The sequence below is a fragment of the Rhinolophus sinicus genome, linkage group LG04, assembly GCF_036562045.2.
Source record: "Rhinolophus sinicus isolate RSC01 linkage group LG04, ASM3656204v1, whole genome shotgun sequence".
Lineage (NCBI taxonomy): Eukaryota > Metazoa > Chordata > Mammalia > Chiroptera > Rhinolophidae > Rhinolophus > Rhinolophus sinicus.
Genome location: NC_133754.1, coordinates 152,610,822 through 152,629,804, shown reverse-complemented (window position 1 = coordinate 152,629,804; position 18,983 = coordinate 152,610,822). Strand labels below are relative to the sequence as shown.

Genomic DNA, 18,983 nt, shown 5'->3' with positions numbered 1-18,983 from the left:
AAGTAGGTATACACATTTTACCCCTTCCCCACTCCCTCTCCCGTATCAAAAAGCCCTGTAGTCTACAAGCTTGCTTGTCTCCGAAAAGCAATTCCCCACTGTGCAAATATTTTTGATTCCCAAACATTCCTTAAGTCTTTCATCAAATGCTATTATCTTTGTGTTTTCTTTTCCTAGGCTCACACCTGTGCTGAGCTATGTATGATTAAATAGGATCATAATAAATTTCTTTGTAACAATAAATAATGAGGCATCCTTCCCAAGTATTTTTACTTTATCTTCTAAGAAAAGAAGAAAGTAGTTTTGCTAAATTAATGAATTTCAAATGCTGAAACTGTCATGCATCTGACATGAAGTTGTGGTGGGAAAGGAGAGGTCCCCTTTGGTGCCCTTTAGGGCATGCCCTCTGGATGGCACCTCTTTGACATGGCTGGTGCCAGAAAGCAGTGTCTTGTTACTTTATATCGAACATATTTTATATAGGATTTGAGTTGACTAACAAGTAGTACTAGAATAAAATATTAAGAAAAATACGAAGTAAGAATTAGGATACATGAATGTCAGGAGCATGAGAAGCTGAATGCAAGCTTGTAGGCTGCGTGACTTGCACAGTTGTTGTGGGTGGGCCATACGTTGGTGAGCTTCCTGGAGGGCGATTTGAAAAAGAAAATGTAATGTAACCAGGAGAGAAAAAATTCGCTGGTTACTATGGAAGGCATAGATTTCTCAATGCTTAATTCCTATTGTCTGGGGCAACATAGACAGTAGGAGATGTAGTCAGCAGCAGCCTCAACATCTTATAGTGAAATCAAAGCAGATTTCTAACCTCTTGTTTCTTGGCATATGATTTCCAGGACCTGGTGTTAATGGTCACCTACCACTTTGGGTCAGTGTGGTCCAAATACACAGCTTTCTATGGCTGTATTGACTTTGATGGGGACAGTGAGAACTAACTTCACTTCTGTCAAGCCAAAGAGCAGATGATTTTTGAGGGATACCCCAAGGATAGCACATAGTGCTTCCTTTTGTGCCTGGGAAGATTTGAAGAGGATGGGCTGCATATTATTCCTGGCTTGAATTTTCTGAGGATGGGATTTGAGCTGGAGCCTGTCCAGTTTTGGAGCTCATGTTCTTTGTATCGCACTAGGTCAATGGCTAAAAAAGGATTGTATTTATTCAATAGTCCAATATATTTCGTTTCTTCTACATTGAATTAAGATCACTGTAAGAAGTGTATGCTGGTGCTTGGGAGTTCATGCCGGCCTTTTCTGGTGACTTTGAGGAAAGTGAAGCGCTCTGTTCTCTGTTTGGATGTAAAGCTCCATTCCTATAGTGGCGTCTACAGCTGTCGGCATCTGCAGATAGCAACGGAGGAAGTGTTAATATGTGTATATGTTTTTGCTGGGGAAAATGGCAATGAATTTCATACTTAGGGGTGCTGACTACTATTTAGCAATGAAGCTTTTTTCCCACTAGATTAGGAAACAGATGTTTTCTGGTCTATTGAGGAGTTTAAAGGCTGAAAATACTTCAGAGTTATTTTCCAGGGCTGTTGACCTCGATTCTTGGATTATGATCATTCTGGCCGGGGTCCAGTGCTTTAGAGCTTTTAATCTGCAGAAACTCTTTTGTGTATTTATCCTACTCTGCTCAATGTGACCTTTAAATCCTTAATTCATGGAAGCATAGTTCAAATTCAGGAACTAGGATTATTTATTCTTATTCCTTTTAACTCTAAATAACTAATGTATCAGGATCCTTGCCTGGTAAACTGCCCTGAGATCAGTCTTTACTGAATTCAGTCAGAATCTTTGACTTCTTATGCATTCCCACCTTCCTTTTGAAGGTGGCATTTTGAAATAATGAAAATAGAATCATATGTGCTAGAAATCTTTGAGTACTTATTCTCTCAGTCAGGATGGGCTAGGTCATGCTGCAGTAACAAAAACACTCCCAACTCTCAGTGGCTTAATACAATGTTCCTTTTCTTGCTCATGCTATAATGCCCTATGTGTGTCTGTAGGGCTTTCTGCTCACCAAGGTCACATAGTGACCCAGGGTGATAGAGGCTTTATCTCTCATGTTTCTATGACGACCATAGTACTGGGGAGGGAGTGAATATCTCATTGGCTCTTTAAGCTTCCTCCACCAACACAAGTCACACGGCCAAAGCCTACTTCAAATGAAGCTAGACATTCTACCATGTGCCTGGAAGGAGAGGAAAATCAGATTACATGGGAGCTGCTCTAATGACTGCCATACTTTCTGGGTACCAGAGTATATTAGGTGCCTCACATATGTCATCTGTAATCTTCACCCCAATTCTGCAAGGTACAGGTTCCTATTCCCATTTTATGATGAGAAAACAGACTCAGAAAGCTAAGGTAGGATGCCCATGGTCACACAGGGGTGGGATTCAAATTCAGTCTGTCTGATACTAAAATTTATATACTTTCCTCTATGATATACTGCCTTTGACAGCTTCGACTTTCATCTTTTTCTACAGCTGAACATTTCCCACGGATAATAATGTTGCCAGTTAATCTTCTCCCTTTGATCAATTTTTTATGTGCCCTCTGATTTGTGAAAATGGCCCTGGGAGACTGGAAGAGGTAATTGCTGATACCGCCATGAGAGTGGTCCAGCTAGAAGCTGGTCCACTGAATCTTATGTCTGTAGGGCTATGGAGAGTCCAGAGGTGACTAGGGAAGAAATAGGGGTCTTTTGGGGAAGTCAGAAACTGTACAAATACCGTTCTTGGTCATTGGATTGACTGTAGGGACCATGCCATGAGTGTTATGCTGAGACTGACACACTGATTATGTTTATTCTTATAAGGGGAGCTTTGTGTTTTATTTATCCAGGTGATAATGTGTTCAAAAAATTTCCTTGGGCATGACTTGGATTATAGAATCAGAGTACAGGGGAAGTGCTGTCCTTGAAATGACCCAGGCCTGTGATCAGTGGCTAGAAAGAAGTCTAGGTCTGGTCTCTTCTGATGATAGAGACAAGAGCGTTCTCTTGGGCAGACAGTTTGTGCCATCAAACCTATAACCTACTGATGCCCAAGACTACCTTCTCTGTTTCTCATAATGACTAGTGCCAGGGAAATAGTACCACTAAGGTGGAAGTGAGTGAGTTTTGGGACCTTGAGGCAGATCTTAAAAAGCAATTCCCTGCTTGAAAAACATTCAGAATTATAATAAGATGAACTAGAATTAGTAGATTAGTGTCTCCTATCTGGTCTTTCTAGCAGCTTTTCTGTATTTTATATACACTGCTGCTAGTGTTACCTTTGTTAACGTATTGATAACTTATTGTCCCTTACTGACAGAACAACTTCTGATGGCTTCTCATTGCCTACAGGGTAAAGGTCAAACACCTTAGCAAGGCACACATAGCTCTTCCTGATTCTGTCTTTACCTACTAATAAAATATTCATAATGTGTGTACAATGGTGCTGTTCAGGAAGGACCCATTTTCAGCTGCCCTACAAACAGAAAATTCCTGCTAAGAGGGTGTAAAGAAAAACTCAGTCTTCCTCCTGTGTTTTTCCTTTACTCTCACACTAGTCACACAATGCTTCTGACATCAAATGTGTGGGTTTTACCCCACAACAAGCAATTCTGAGACACCAGCTGGATGTCCTATAATTTAACTCAATTTTGACACTATCTGGAGATAGTGTCAGACCCCACAGGTTATGGGCTCAGCCCTACAAGACTGCCTCCCACTTCAGATGCCAACTGCAAGTCGTAGGTCTCTGGGTTACCCACAACTTCTGCCTGACTTGACTACAAATCGATGGTTCACATGACCTCCTCCTCCTTGGATTCAATTAGTTGCTGGAACAGCTCACAGAACTCAGAGGAACACGTATTTATCAAGGATGAGATACATAGGGTGAGGTCTGAGAGGGTGAGTGCAGGGGCTTCTGTCCCTGTGGAGTTGGGTGTGTCACCCTCCAGTATGTATTCACCAATCTGAAAGCTTTCTGAACCTTATACTTTTAGGATTTTATGGAAGAATCATCACATAGGTATTATGGATCATTAACTCCATTTCTAGCCCCTCTCCCCTCTCTGGGGAATGAGGGATGGGCTGAAAATTCCAAGTTTCTAATCCTGCCTTGGTCTTTCTGGTGACGAGCCCTCATCCAGGAGCCATCCCAGAGTCACCTCATTAGAACAAAAGACACTGTTATTATCCAGGAAATTCCAAGGGATTTAGGAATTCTATGTCGGGAACCTGAGGTCACAGACCAAATATTAGAACAAAAGATGCTCCTAGTGTTCATATCACTTAGGAAATTTCGAGGGTTTTAGGAGCTCTATACTAGGAACTAGGGGCAGAGACCAACATATCTGTGTGTGTGTACACACACACACACACATACCGTGTTTCCCTGAAAGTAAGACCTAGCCAGACAATCAGCTCTAATACACCTTTTGGAGCAAAAATCAATATAAGACCTGGTATTATATTGTACCCGATCTTATAATAATTTTTGCTTCAACAGACGCATTAGAGCTGATTGTCCAGCTAGGTGTCATTTTTGGGGAAACATAGAAAATATATATATATATATATATATATATATATATATGTATATACATTTTAAGAAAGGAAAAAGAAACTATTAAAATTATGCTGATGGTAACCACTTTGAGCCTCTCTTGTAATTGCAGAAGTCAAATGTGACTTGTATTCATCTTTTGTTATTGGTATATATTGAGTATTGCAATTTTAATACAGTTTTTGCCTTTCTTAAAATGTGTACACATTTTTCTGGCACCCTCTGTATATGTTCTGTTATCTCACAGAGGAATTTCACTTTTCCTCCCCATTCTGCTGCTCCTGTGGAGAAAAGCTAACTTCAAGAAAGATGGTGGACATGGAGTAGTCACATTGGAGAGGCGATTCAGTGTTCTGTGATGGTTCACGGGCTATCCCAATGAAGACTGAGGGCTCTCTCTGGTCCATAATAAGCCAGAAGTAGCCTCTTCAGAGTAGACCAGACCTGAGGAAGGAATTTTCCATGCGGGTACTGAGAAAAGAGGAGATCGATTCAGTCATTATAGGGGTCCCCTCTTGGTCATTGGTTATGTTGCCATGTACATAAGGAAGAGGAATTGAAAACTATTATAACCCACTCTGGAGCCTGTATGGATACTATCCATTTATGGACATTAAACATTTTATGGCTCTCATGGCCTAAATCATATTTTACCATATATATAAAATCTTAAGTAAAAAATAAATTATTATATATAGTTTCCCAGACTGGGTGAGGCCCCCGTTTAGTGATGAGCTTCAAGATTCTGGAGCTCACAATGGGTAGGTCTGGTGAGCAGATACCTTTTTCACTCATAGGTGCCTTTTTAAAAGCAGTTCACAGGTGTCTGGAGGTGCGGTTCACGCACAGGGGTTAGGGTTTGCAGCTGTCTCCTCCCTTCGTCCACAGTATTTCCGACTCTGAACAGTGATCTTTTGCAGCCAATCACTGTGTGGGAGGAAGGCCACACTGAGGCACAGCCCAGAGGCAGGAGCCACTCCTGATGGCCTCTGAACTATGTGACACACAGAGCAAGAAAGGCTGTTTGTACATCTTGCCCCCGATGAGGTTGTTTGGCCTAATTCAGGCTCCATGACCTTGGTCATACCTGATTGTACAAGCCCACATTTGTATGGAGAAAATACTTCACTTTCTTCTGAGACCCATAGACTGGACAGAGAGAAATTACCCGTGACTCCTGCTGAGTCCCCGTATTCAAGACCCATTTAAGACATCAGCAGGTAACAATCACTGTTTTCCCCAAATAGCGGGTTCATTTCAGCAATTCAAAAAATGGAATTCATAAGTTTTTTCTGTTTGGGATTATGCAGTATGAGCTTAGCCACCCCACACTTTGTAGCTTACTTTGGAAAATACATTTTTGACTTTTGGGGGGAAAATCCAGTAAGGTGTGTTCTTGAGTCAGATCTTTTCTTGGTATACTTAATAGTAAGTTAGCAGAAATTTTTAGCCTTGCGCTGGCACTTCCAGCCTCACTGGGAGTCTGCTTATAGCACCAGAATATCCAGTGTGTGGGAGGTGAGGCTGAGAGTGGAGGCTGACTCTGCAAAACACATGGGCCCTCACATGCCCTCGTTCTCTCTCTTCCCTGGCTTCTTTTTATTCCACAGTCTCTTTTGTGCTCTTGAGGATAACCCCTGCTTCATTCATTTAGCCTTGCTTTGTCACTTCCAGTGATTTATAGATTTTCCTAAAATGATAAGTCTGATACTAACTTCACGCCCTGGAACAAAAAGGAAATAGGATACTGGACTTAAAAAGATGCAAGTGTGTCTTGTCATTCTTTTCCTTGTGTTTTGCTCTGCTTCCACAGAAGATCCAGCTCTGTGTTCCTTGGTTAAATGCTGAATCTTAGCCTGATCAGAGGATGGGGGGATCTGCAGAAAGAGCTGTTTTGTGTTGGCTGTAGTAGGAGCCACCATAACCTTGGTTGGTGGCGGTGGACCAGTGATAATTGTGTGAGCCAAATGGAACCTTCCCAGGCTTCATGGTGTTTTGGACATAATGGGCAAGCTCAGACTTCAGTGAGAAAGGCCAGAGCAGGCATTTGTTTCCAGGACAGGAAGATAGGTGGACCTAATGGTAAAGAAAGTCTCAATGTATAATTTTCAATAAGTTAAAATGATGATTCCTCTTATACAAACATACAGTGATCATGTGTCAGAGATTTATTTAACTCACTAATCAGGGAACTAGCAGGATGGCAAAGCTGATTCGAAGGAGACTATGGAGTCTTAAATATAAATAGTCAATGAAACAAAATAACGGTTGAATAAGAATTGCTGAGATGTGACTGAGATACATAATGTTATATAAGGTGATAAAACCATTGCCTTTAGCTTATGGGACAAAAACAAAAAAATGGCACAGCAATCGTGCAGCTTTTTGATCTTCTACAAGTTAACATCTAATTTAACAGTCTGGACCCTAAAGTGTAGTAAATGTTAAGTCAAGTTATCTTCCGTAAAGCGTCAGGTGCCCTTCTGTGGCTTTGTCAGATAAGCTCTATGTGACTGTGAAAGGGCACCTAGTTATACTTTTGACTTATTTCCAAATTGCAGATAATTTTCCTGAGAATACATGATGGAACCCTTGTGGAAGAGGTTCCTCTAGTGAACATCTGAACAGTCTTTTGATTTTTCGTTGGATATTTATTCTCAATGGTTAGCTATTTCAGGGCTTGAATGTTGCATTTTGCTTTATTGTTCTTTCTTTCCAGTGTGGTATGTTGAGACTGTTTTCAGGGATGATGGCTCCGAGAAAAACCATCTGGATCAATATTCTTTTCCTGTCCAACTTACTCTCATGTTTTTTCACCCTTGGTCCAGGTTGGAAAACTATAGTCATAGAGTAAAAATGTATGTCTTTAAATGGCATGATTATTTTTGAGAGGGCATAATTTCAAAACAAAATTGTATTTTTGTCTAGTTCCAGAACACAGTTTTAAATGAATCTTGTGAAGTAACTGGTTTCAATATAGAAAGTGACTGTTATATCTTTAAGTTTATAAGCAGCAACATTTTTTATTTTTGAATTGAAAACTCCTAGATTTTCTCTTTATTGCCTCTTGAAGCAAGGTTTGCTTTGCTAGTAGGTTGATCTTTTGTGCATGACACACAGCTACACATACAGTAAATCTTACTATTTTTGACTTCACGAAAGAAAACATTGTAATTAATTTAGACACACTAGATTCTTAGTTAGAAAAAACTAAATATTATGCAGTCCTGTGAATCCTTTGTATTGCCTGCTGTGCAGACTGTTTTATGTGTCAGTTACTTACTTAATTAGGTTTCAGGAGCTATGATTTGACCCTCAGTGTGACAGATCTACAAATGGTTTTAATGGATTTCCATGGTGATTTTTGTTTTCTTCTGGAACTGCTTAATCTCAAAGAAGATGTTACAGAATGAGAGTCCAAGATCAGAAGTTTAGGAGAGGGATTGCTGGGAATAGGGGCAGGGTGAGCTGGAGTCACGCTGAAGGGAGGAGTCATGAGTCAAAAAACAAGACCCAACTATATGTCATCTATAAGGTACCCACTTTAAATATGAAGACACATACAAATTAAAGGTAAGTGGGTGAAGAAAGATATACCATGCTACCACTAATCAAAAGAAAATGGGAATAGCTATTTTAATTTCAGACAGAGCAAACTTCAGAGCAAGGAAAATTATCAGGGATGAAAAAAGAAGATATAACAAATTTGAACGTGTATATGCCTAACAACAGAGCATCAAATGATGTGAGGCACAAATTGATAGAACTGCAAGGAGATAGATGAATTCACTATTACAGGTGAGGACTTCAACACCCCTCTCAAAAATGGAACCATGAGGGAAAGGAGTTGGTGTGCTATGGTGCGGGCTGCCAGGGAGGCACTGGTACTCCAGGAATTCCTGGATATGTGCCTATTCAGGGCTCTCTTTCTCTAATAATTAGTTTGTGGAGATTTGAAACTTTTGTTTCAAGCCAGGTTCTAAGGTTCTAGGGATTTTGGGGTGGTACAGCTTGGTCCAGTTTCTCCGTATTGTGGTCTGCGGACAGCATTAGAATCAGTGCAGGTAGGGGGTTGTTAAAAATATATGAGTCCTGGTCTCTGCCTCAAATTTACTGAATCACAATTTGGGGGTGGGTCAGGAAATCTCCATCTTAAATAAACCTTCCAGGTGATTCTCAAATGAGAATCACTGAAACGAATGTGGTGTTAATTCTGCCTCCATCTTTTACCTGTTGACCCTGGTCCCAAATGAAAACAAAACAAACAAAACATTCTTTCAGTACAGTCATCTTGGCTTTGACTAAAGCTATCAGATTAAACTAATTAATACCAAGGAGTAAATGAGTAAAAGATAGCCTTCTGGGGGGTGTTTGTGGTTTAGGGAAGAATTTTCTTATTGTGGATGACTCAGCAGTGAGGCCCAGTGTTCATCGGGAGTTATTTGATCTGAAACCTTGAGCCTTCCCCACAGGCTTCCTATTTTTCAGTGGCTTTAGATTCTCCACTTTTGAGAGGCACCAACTTTCTTTTAATTAGGATACTTGATTTCATGAGAACTTCCCTTTTCCAATCTAGGTTAGACAAGAGGATTTTCTGGGTGGGCCTGGATATTTGAGTTCAGAAGGCCCCTGGGCACACTGCTTGTTGACTAAGAGGAAATGAAATGGAAGTCTGTATGTGATGTTCATATCACATCCTGAGTGCCAAACACATTAAACCTAGCACATGTATTCCAGTCTTTTCTGACATTTTGTGGGTATGCATGTGTATATGTGCAGTTATGTGTCTGGGTCCATATGTACATGTGCATTGCATATTATATATGATAATATGGTTGTGTTCTATAAATACATATACACTGAAATAAAAAATGATCATTGGAGTGACTTTCCAATTTCCACATGGGTGCCTGCAGAATTGGAGAAGCACTGAACAAAGAGAACTAAATAAGAGATTCAGATGGTAGCATCTTATGTTAATTATAGTTTTCTTTTTCACGGACAGGTCATAAATTACTGGTCATGATGCAACACTTTTTTCCCCTTGCTCTAATTAGAAACCATAAGAATCCCTAAGCTTTAAATCTAAGACATTGGGAGAGAATTGTTAACAACATGGTCTGTGTCTGCTTTGGTATGAGCTAGTTTGCTTTTAAAAGCTTTTAAAAATGAGTTCATCATGCAGAAACCTCAGTGGTCTACTGCAGGTTAAGCAGGAAGGGATGGTTGAGTGGAGGTTTATTGGGCTCGTGCCATGTGCCAGGTCGGGTGCCGAGACCTCTATGTGGACCATCTCATTTAATGATGAACATTTGTCCCAGTTCACAGTTGAGGAAAAGAGAGAGCCAAGTGGCTTGTCCCAGGTGAAACAGCCAGGAAGGGCCAGCACCAGGACGTGAACTGTAGTCCCTTTCTTTCTAATACCAGTGCCTGGGACAAAAAGCCAAATTCTTTTTTTCTGACCTGTGGAGACCAGTAGTATAATATCCTAAAAGTGACCTTGAACTCCACTTGAGACTCAGATGGCCAAGAGTCCAGGAATTAAGGCATGGAGCAACCTAACTGGGAGTAGCATTCATTTTTGTAGTTTGGGGAGAATTTGATATTTGTTAAAATCAATTGCTAAGCCTGTGGCCTTGAGGAAAGAAGTTTACGAAGAAGCTTTCTACCTCCTTTCAGTCTAAGAGTCCCACACAGTGCTGCTCGAAAGAGGTAAATGGTAAAGGGGGAATTTGTTGCACTGAGCAAGATAGTGGCTTTTGATGCATCCCCTTTAAAGAGTGTTGCCTGTAAGGGAGGCAGGAGAGGGACCAGGCGTGATTCTGGGAGCAGGCCTAATTTCTTGTCCCCTTGTTTTACAGTTTCTCCTAACCATTTGCTTCTATCATTATTGCTGAGCATGCAGAATTTTATGATGTGGTTAAAAGTCACTTCCACCCATGTCCTTTGTTAATACAATGCATGAAGCAAGCTCTCATTGGCCTTTTTACTATCCCTAACATTTTTTTCCATGAAGAAACATTTTAAGAATGAAAATGATTCAAGTGCTTTTATATTATACTAGAATTTATATTGTACATGAACTTATATCCCTTGCAAATAGGCATTTCTATAGGTTTTGGGTAAGTGACCTATGATTTTTGTTTTAAAAGTTTAACCTGTTGGGCTGGACAGCCTTGCAAGTTATAGAGGGCTTGAGGCTATGGTGGCATTTTCTGTGGTGTGGTGGTGGGGTTAACTATGATTCACATATATGACCTTGGAATGTGAGTAGGCTGTTGGGGAGCGTGGGCCGGCCAGGCTGTGGAGAGGCAGCCACACAAAGGGCACATAGTTGCATTCCTTTGGGGCTACCAGGCAAGCGTGGTGGCTCCTTGCTATCTGTCAGTGCTTTTTGGTATTCTCCTGGGAGTGGATTCCTGGATTCCTTGGCACCTGGGAAGCACCGTCACTCAGGGAGGGACTGCTGCTGGCTCAGTGGCAAGGCCAGAGTTGTAGAAATAGTGTATGAGGGAGTTTGATGGGCTTTTAAAGGGATCATACTCATCCTGGGAGTAAACAAGGCATGCAGAGGGTGGGAGCCTGGGGGAGACTCTTGAATTGCAGTGTATTAATCTGGCAATGTGAGGTGTATGGGAGGGTTCCCTCCAGTTGTCAGATTTCAGAGTGCATTAGCGGAAGGGAATTGGGTGAAAGGTTCAGGTAATAAATGGGATGTTGGGTACCTAGTGAGGAATGTCTGTGCTTAGAGCTGCCCCAGGTTCCTTCTGAAGAGTTATTCTCAATAAGGCAAAGCCCCACATTTAAGAGTCCTCTCTACAGAACCCTGTGCCAGCAGCTGGCAAGCACGCATGTTTACAATGCAGTGATCTTTCGATAAGAGCTCATTCCTGAAAGGCAAATGGAAACTTCTGATTAGAACTCAGACCAGGTCGTGGGGTCAGGTTAGTGAAAAATAACACCAAATGCAGGCACAGAACTGGGAAAAGCCAAAATTATAAGGGAGCTGCAAGATTGCAGAAATTAAAAAGGGCATTAGGGCCAACAAATCAGAGAGAAAAGAGAAGGCCAAGGCCAGTGTTACTCGGACACCTTTATCGGTCCAGCAAAAACCTGACACTCCTACGAACTGAAAGATCAGAGATGTCAAATGTTTAATCTCAGTGTTAAAAAAAGAAAAAGAAAACTGTAACCTGTAAAATACAAAGTAAAGAGTTAAAATAGAAAGCAAATTAGAATAGAATGAGAAAGAAAAGCATTGAAAACAAATTAAGATAAATTCAAACTTGGAATTTTATTGGTTGTCCTAGGTTTTAAGAAAACACAGATGATCTTGGAGGGCAGAACAAGTCATCCAACCTCATATTCCTGGAAATATACTAGAAAAAATTATTCACAAGGGAATAATAGACATTTGGAAGCACATGTGGTGCTAGTTTCATTTTGCAAAATAAGAACTATATCACACCAAAGTCATAGTCATTTATATCGGAAGTCTCGCTGGATGAAGGAAGAAGGACATCTGAAGTGTTGATGTTCTGACGCATCTATACTATTGCACAGTTCCAACAAGCTAGAAATGTATGGTCTGAAACACACATGCTCCTTAAATGGGTTCATAAAGGACCAGTGGATCCCCCTACAGGAAGTGCTGCTCAGTGTGGGCTTGCAAAACATACCTGTGTGTCAAAGGGCTCCAATGTCATTTTATAGAAAGCACAATAAAACCTCATTGTTTAAGTCAGGGATCAAAGCATAAAATTCCTTGTAGGATCTGAATGAACTAATGGGGTAGAGTGGGTGCCCTGACCAAAGGGGGAGCCATTTGTTATTCCTCTCCAGTGCACTGCCACGGGTCTGCTGAGTTGGTGTTGCCTGCTCTGGTGAGTTTTCAAGGGAGGCCAGCTTTTCAGATTTTAGGGGAAATCTGCATTTTGAACATTGGCTTTTAGACGTCAAAGATATGGTTCTTGGGCCACCAGTGTGCTAACTCTGGCTTTAAACTTTAAAGGAGATAACAGGCAAATGTTTGGTGGCTCCTTGGTATGAAATGAAAGAATTAAAAAAAAAAATCAAGCAAGTTTGTGAAAGTAAAAAGAGTTTTCCTTTTATTATGGTCATACTTGTATAACATATTTTTAACAACTTGAGGAATAGATATGTAAAGAGACTTATTTATGGTGTGCCAGCTTGCTAACTAACTACTCTTTCTACTCCAAGCATTAGTCAGATCTTTGCGATCTGTGTGTACCTTAGACACATATACAAGAGGGTACCAAAAAAAGTATACACATCTTAAGAAAGGAAAAATACTGTAATAAAATTGTAATACTCAATATATACCAATAAAAAAAGATGAATACAGGTCATGTTTGACTTCTGCAAGAGGTGCTCAAAGTGGTTACCATGAGCATCCAGACACTTCTGATTACGGTGAACTACTGCTTGGGCAACGTTGACAAAAGTGTCTACTTATATTACTGTGCATGCTGTTTCAATTTCTTCACACAGCACCATGCGTCTCACACTTACCACGAATGTGTGTAGTTGTTAGTCATGTTGGAGGTTCTGTTGCATACTCACGTCTCCATTGTCATTGTATTTCCACAATATTCTTGAATTTCAAATACCACTTCAAAATTGTCTTGCGCTACTCAAATAACAGCCGTGCTTCCGCCATTTTCTTTGACTGTTCTGCATGTCACATGGTGACTCTAGAATTTATTTGATTAACACCATCTTCTGAGCAAATGCCATACTAAACATTGCTACCGTAATTCAGTTCAACTTTGAAATGTAACACATAGATAACATCTCTTAAAATGTGTATACATTTTTTGGCACCTCAGTATATATACTTATGTACATATACAGAACTTCTTTGATGTGGCTCTTGGTACTGATTATTCACTTTTTACCAAACTGAGCTGATTGTTGGGTTTTATTTGGCAGGCACAGCAGGCTGCAGAAGGAAGGGGCAGTGGCAGAAAGAGGGTTGTACTTTAGGAAGATCTCTCTGCACTGGTTTGTAGGATAAAGAGGAGGAATGAGAGAGGAGCAGGAGATTGGGTGGTCAGGAGTGTCTTGAAGTTGTCTCAACTAGACTTGTTGAGACCAAGAGTAGGGAAAAAGGAGCTTCGATGTGCTAAGGAAGGGCTTGGTAAAAACATTGTGGGTTATATAGAATAGGATGGGATTTAGTGATTAGTAATGCGGAAACAAAGGAATTCATGGCTGTTGCAAAGCCTCAAATCTAAGAAACTGGCCAATGGTGGTGAGGAGAAGCAGTTGGGGAGTAGTGGGGTTCCATGTGATCAGGGAAGATGAGTTTGGCTTGGGACCTGTTGATTTACAGGTGGGACATCAAGTCTGGGTATAGACCTTGAGAGCCATCAGCTTCTCTGCATAGAAGTGTAGTTGGATCTAGAGGACTTATGAGATCCCTGAGCAAATAACAGAGATAAGAGACAAAGATCCAGGTCCAGGAAATAAATAGGGGGCTAAATGGAATCCAACAGAAAAGTTTCAAGAAGGGCAGGACTAATGAACTCCCATTTGGTACCTTCTGTCAGTCACACATTCTCACTGAAGCCTTCTGACTGGGAAGAGATGTGATTACCCCAATGTAATGGATGAGGAATCAGTATTAAGCAATTAGAGGCTGGCAAAGGATGGAACTGCGGGACAGGCTGGGCTCTTTCAAGAAGGTGGGTGGTGAGAGAGAGCCTGGTGGGTAAGCGCACATCAGCAGGAAAGAAAATGGCATTTCTGAAGATGTCATGGTTGCATGTTTGTTACCCCAAGAGAAAGGATCAAAGGGAGAGGGAGATACAGAAGATTATAGCTGGAGGTGGAATAAATAATTGATGGGGCTGAGTCGAGAAGCAGGGGGTATGAGATGGGATCAAGAGAAATCTTCAGAGTGACAGGAACCTGAAAGGATGTGCTCCACGGATAGAGTAGCTCAGCTCCAAGCAGTGGTGAAATATCACGGTAGGAGAGCTACAGGTTTGAAAGGAGTAACCAGTTCTGGGAGCTGATGGTTAATTATACATTACTATGAAGAGAAGTATTTGCTGTTTATTTTCTTTTTAGCTGAAAAATTTCTATGGGTTATTCATGTTAATTCTTGTGAATTATAGATAGTTCAACACAAATTAATCCAGCCTAGATTAAGTGGAGATGACTTTAATTAGCTTTTTCCCCCCCCAAGGAGAGCATGCTATTATGAGTTGCAGTCACATGAGTTTTTTTTTTGTTGTTGTTGTTTTTTTTGTTTGTTTGTTTTTAGTTTCAGTGAAGAAGAGGGATACATATCAAGACAGCATTGGAGGAATTAATTTGTTATTGGGCTTACATCATTATGAAAATAATAGGTTTAACACATACTGTGTGATTGAGATCTTTCTGGGAAAAAGAACCTGTTATATATGGTAAGAAAGAATTTGGGTTTTGGAGTTAATGGGTACAAGTCTGAGCTGTAGCATTTCCCAGCGGTGTGATCTTAGACTAAAAGCATTGCTTTATATTCTACAACTGTAAGGTAATCATTATACCTTACAGTGCTTTCATAATCATCAGAAATATGTGAACAACACCTAGCACTTGCCTTAATAAATGGTAGAAATAATAATAAATCACTAGAACTGAGGACTAAATGTTTTTATTTATAAAAGGTATCAGATAAACATAAGGGATATGTGTAAATATGCATGTGTGGTTTGTGTGTGTGTGTATATATTATATGTAAACTTACTTTGCCTTTCTCTTATTGATGGATAGTTGAATCGTTTCCAGTTTTATTGAACTACCAAGCATGCTACTGTGAACTTTCATATATATATGTATATGTATGTATGTCCTGGTACACGTATGCAAGACTTTCTAGGCTTTCTCCCTGAGAGTGGAGGTACTCATGAAGCCACCTTCACCTGCTGGTAGTGTCAAATGGTTTTCTAAAGTGATTGTGTTCATTTACACTCCTACAGCAGTGTACGCGAGCTTCAGTTTCTCTGAATCCCACAAACCCTTGGCAACGTCAGACTTTAAAATGTTTGCCAGTCTCATGGGTATGAAATGGTATCTTGTTTTTTAATTATTATTTCCCTGATTACGGATCAGTTGAGCATCTTTTCACATGTTTGCTTGGCCTTATGAATTTCTTCTGTGAAATGCCTATTCTTGCTTTTTTGCCCATTTTTTTCCAGGCTCATCTTTTTAAAAGATATAAAGTCACTCAGTCAGGCATCTATATACCTAGCTACGTAACTGTATGTATCAACGTTCAAGGGTCAATTCATACTAACACTAACTGCTATTTTTATCTGGCAGAAAAATCCAGTTTATTGCCTGTACCAAATAGATGTCTGTCCATGATGAGTATTGAATGAACCCAATAGCGGGAGGGAAAGCTTGCCATTAAAGATGCACAGTTAGCACATCAAGGGAGGTACCTTTCTAAACTAGTATCAAGCAAGCCTGTTTTTCATGTTCTGCCCCTAGGATTGTGTGACCTGGACAACCCCTCTAAATAGCTCCTTCAGTGAAGTTGGCATCTTATGGGTTGTCCCCTGCAGTGATGAGTCCAGGCTGTCTCCACACTCTGCCGCAGAGGCTGCAGATTTCCTGGTGTGTGGAACCACCCTGCCCGTTCCCAAGCCTCTGTTCCTCAGGCCAGTCCCACTGGATTCAGATTCCACAGTGTAGCTTGGCCTGGGAATATGCCTTTTGAATAAATGCCCCGGGTAATTCCTATTTCTAGGTGACTTAGGGAAATCGTGCTCAAGCTCCATTCCTAGAACTGAGATCCAAAGGAGAGGTCCTTTGAGTGCTTTTGTTTTTACTTCTTTCACACAAATCTAGCTGGGAAGCCATATAATTAGGGGAAAACAAGTGGTTCTAGAGAAAAGTTTTCTTGGGTTCGCATAGCCAGTTAAACCTCCCTCTCCAGGTTCTCAAGCCTGTGCTAGATGACTTTTGGCTCCTGCCAACCCACAGCTGGCCCCGGGCCACCTGGCCTCCTTAGTGTCCCTGTGTCCCCACTGCCAGGTACCATGACGTGTGCCATAAGTTCCTCCTGTGGCCCCTACACCTGCCCCTTCTCCACTGCTGTCAGGGCAGTATTTTAAATGTCCCCCGTGTAAGACCTTTCAAGGGCTTCCCAAGGGCCTTAGGGAAGACCTAGCTGGGTCCTAGAGTATAGGCTCCCTTCCTCCGAAGCGCTTTCTTTTACCACTTCTTGTCTGTTATTTATTCTGTGCTTTAGGCAAGTTGGTCTCTGCAATTTGGGAATGTGGGACCATCTCTCTCACACCAGTCATTTTGCTTCTGCTCTTTCCTGTGTCTTAGCTCTCCCCTCCCACTTATCTCTGTCTGACTAACTTACCCTTATCCTGTAGGACAGCCTTTCTCAGACTTCAGTGTGCACACAGATAAAATGCAGATGCTGATTCCGTTGGTCTGAGTTGGAGCCTGAGATTCTGCATCCCCAGCCAGCTCCCAGGTGCCGCAGGAAGTCACCAAGTCTGGGGACCACACTTGTAAGACTTCAAGACTCACCTCTCCTCCCTGAGTTGTAAATGCCCCTTCTTTGTGCTCTTAGCATCTGGGCCAACCTCTGCCATACTTCTCACCCAGTTATTATAATAACTGCCTTGTCTGTCTATAAGTTTCTTGAGGACAGTAATTGTACCTTGTTTGTCTTTATTTACATTTGCCGTGCCTGGCACAGAGGAGATGCTCAACAAATATTTGTTGAACAAACAATGGATTCCAACAATCCAGATAGGTATTTGTCGGGTTGCATTTGTTGTTTGTGGCTGTTTTCCTATTGAGGCCAACGACGTGTTGCTTTTCCAGATGGTGCCCTGTGGCCTGAAGGGTTGGCTCCACTTACTATAATGAGACAGACCTTGCCAGGGGAGAAGCAGAGGAGTGGGTGGTTAGCTTTGGCATTGGCAGAATTCAACTTCTTTGTGCCTCATTTAGGTCAAGATTAGTGAGTTTAAAATTAGCCCTGGCTTCTGTGTTTTCTTTGGATGGTTTGCTCATGCTTGTGAGCACATGTGCACACATCCCTCATGGAACGAGTCTCTGAGATTTAATAGCCTCTTCCTCTCCTAGCCGCGTTCTCCATACAGGTGCCAGAATGGGCTTTCTGAAATGCATGTTTGGGTTGTACTACTCTCCGTGGCTCCCTTTCCTTTCAGGGAAAAGTCCAAATCTCCCATTGTGGCTTGTGAACAGGGTGCTTGGGACTGTCCACACTTACTCTTATTGTCCCCGATTGACCCCCTTCACTCCCAAAAGTGTCCCAATTACGATGATGAATGATATAACCGCCCTACTCCTAAGTCCTGTCCCCACAGCCCTACGCTTTACATTTTCAGCCAGGTCGCTTGGTTGTGAGAACATTTCTCATCACTTGTGGGTGGGGTCCCAGGCTTCCAGCTCTGGCTGCTAATTCTCATGAAGGGGACCGTGTAAACAGCTTACTCTTGCATTTGCTCTGGACAGTTATTCTATAAACTAGAATATATATCTATTTTGACCTGTAATTACTGTATATTCTGTAAAAACACGCAAGCAAGATCAAACCATGAACACAAGGGTGTATGTTTTCCCTCAGCACGTTTAGCAGCGATCTCTTAATGATTGCATTAATCCTTTAATGGACTGATGGGTGGCAGGCATTCTACTTGTGGATGAGTAACTAGGAGCTAGATGGGAGAAGAGGTTGCCAGTCTGTAATCCTTATTTCGCTTAAAGGGTTTAAGCTCCCTTCTCTCATCTATTTATAAACTTGTTTTTCAGTGCTGTTGGAGCAATAGCCCAGGACAATGGATAGTATTAATTGTAAAGCCAGAGAGACCTGGGTGAGCCCCAGGCAGTTTCTCAATTCCTCTGGGAGTTGGAATTCACACCTGTAAAAAAGAAAATAAGACCTATTTTGTGTGGATAGTTATGCTGATTGTGATAACATGGAAATGTTGAGTTATGTACACCATAGGTAAGACTTTCCTTGCTTTCAAAGATTAAACCAACTGAGTTATTTTTATTTGGAAACAATGGTAGTGCTACAAATACATTATTTAGTATTTACTTGCAGCACTTTGTTTTTCTATTGTGGTGCAATGTTCTGTTTTTAAGCGAGGAGAGCTTCGTTCTTCCCTTCATTATTCTAAATATATTTTCCTAATGCAGCCACGTTGAATGCCTGCTCCTGCCTGACTGTTCCTCTTTGAGCTACCAGTGTCTGGGTGTAAAAAGACTTCTCTCATCTTCTGAAAACACCGCTGCTTCACTTACATCAGGCCAGGCTTTCTGTCAAGGAAATCTCCTTTGCAGATAGTGGAAATGTAGCAAAGATGGAGAGATTCAGTACTCTGCACATTTTTGCTGTGAATCC

The 18,983-nt window shown here is 41.2% G+C and overlaps 1 protein-coding gene across 4 annotated transcripts in view; it reads left to right on the top strand.

Annotated features, from left to right (window-relative positions):
- FRMD3 (FERM domain containing 3) overlaps nucleotides 1-18,983 on the top strand; it is a 248,414-nt gene that overhangs the window by 84,734 nt on the left and 144,697 nt on the right. The gene's annotated exons all lie outside the window — the stretch shown is intronic.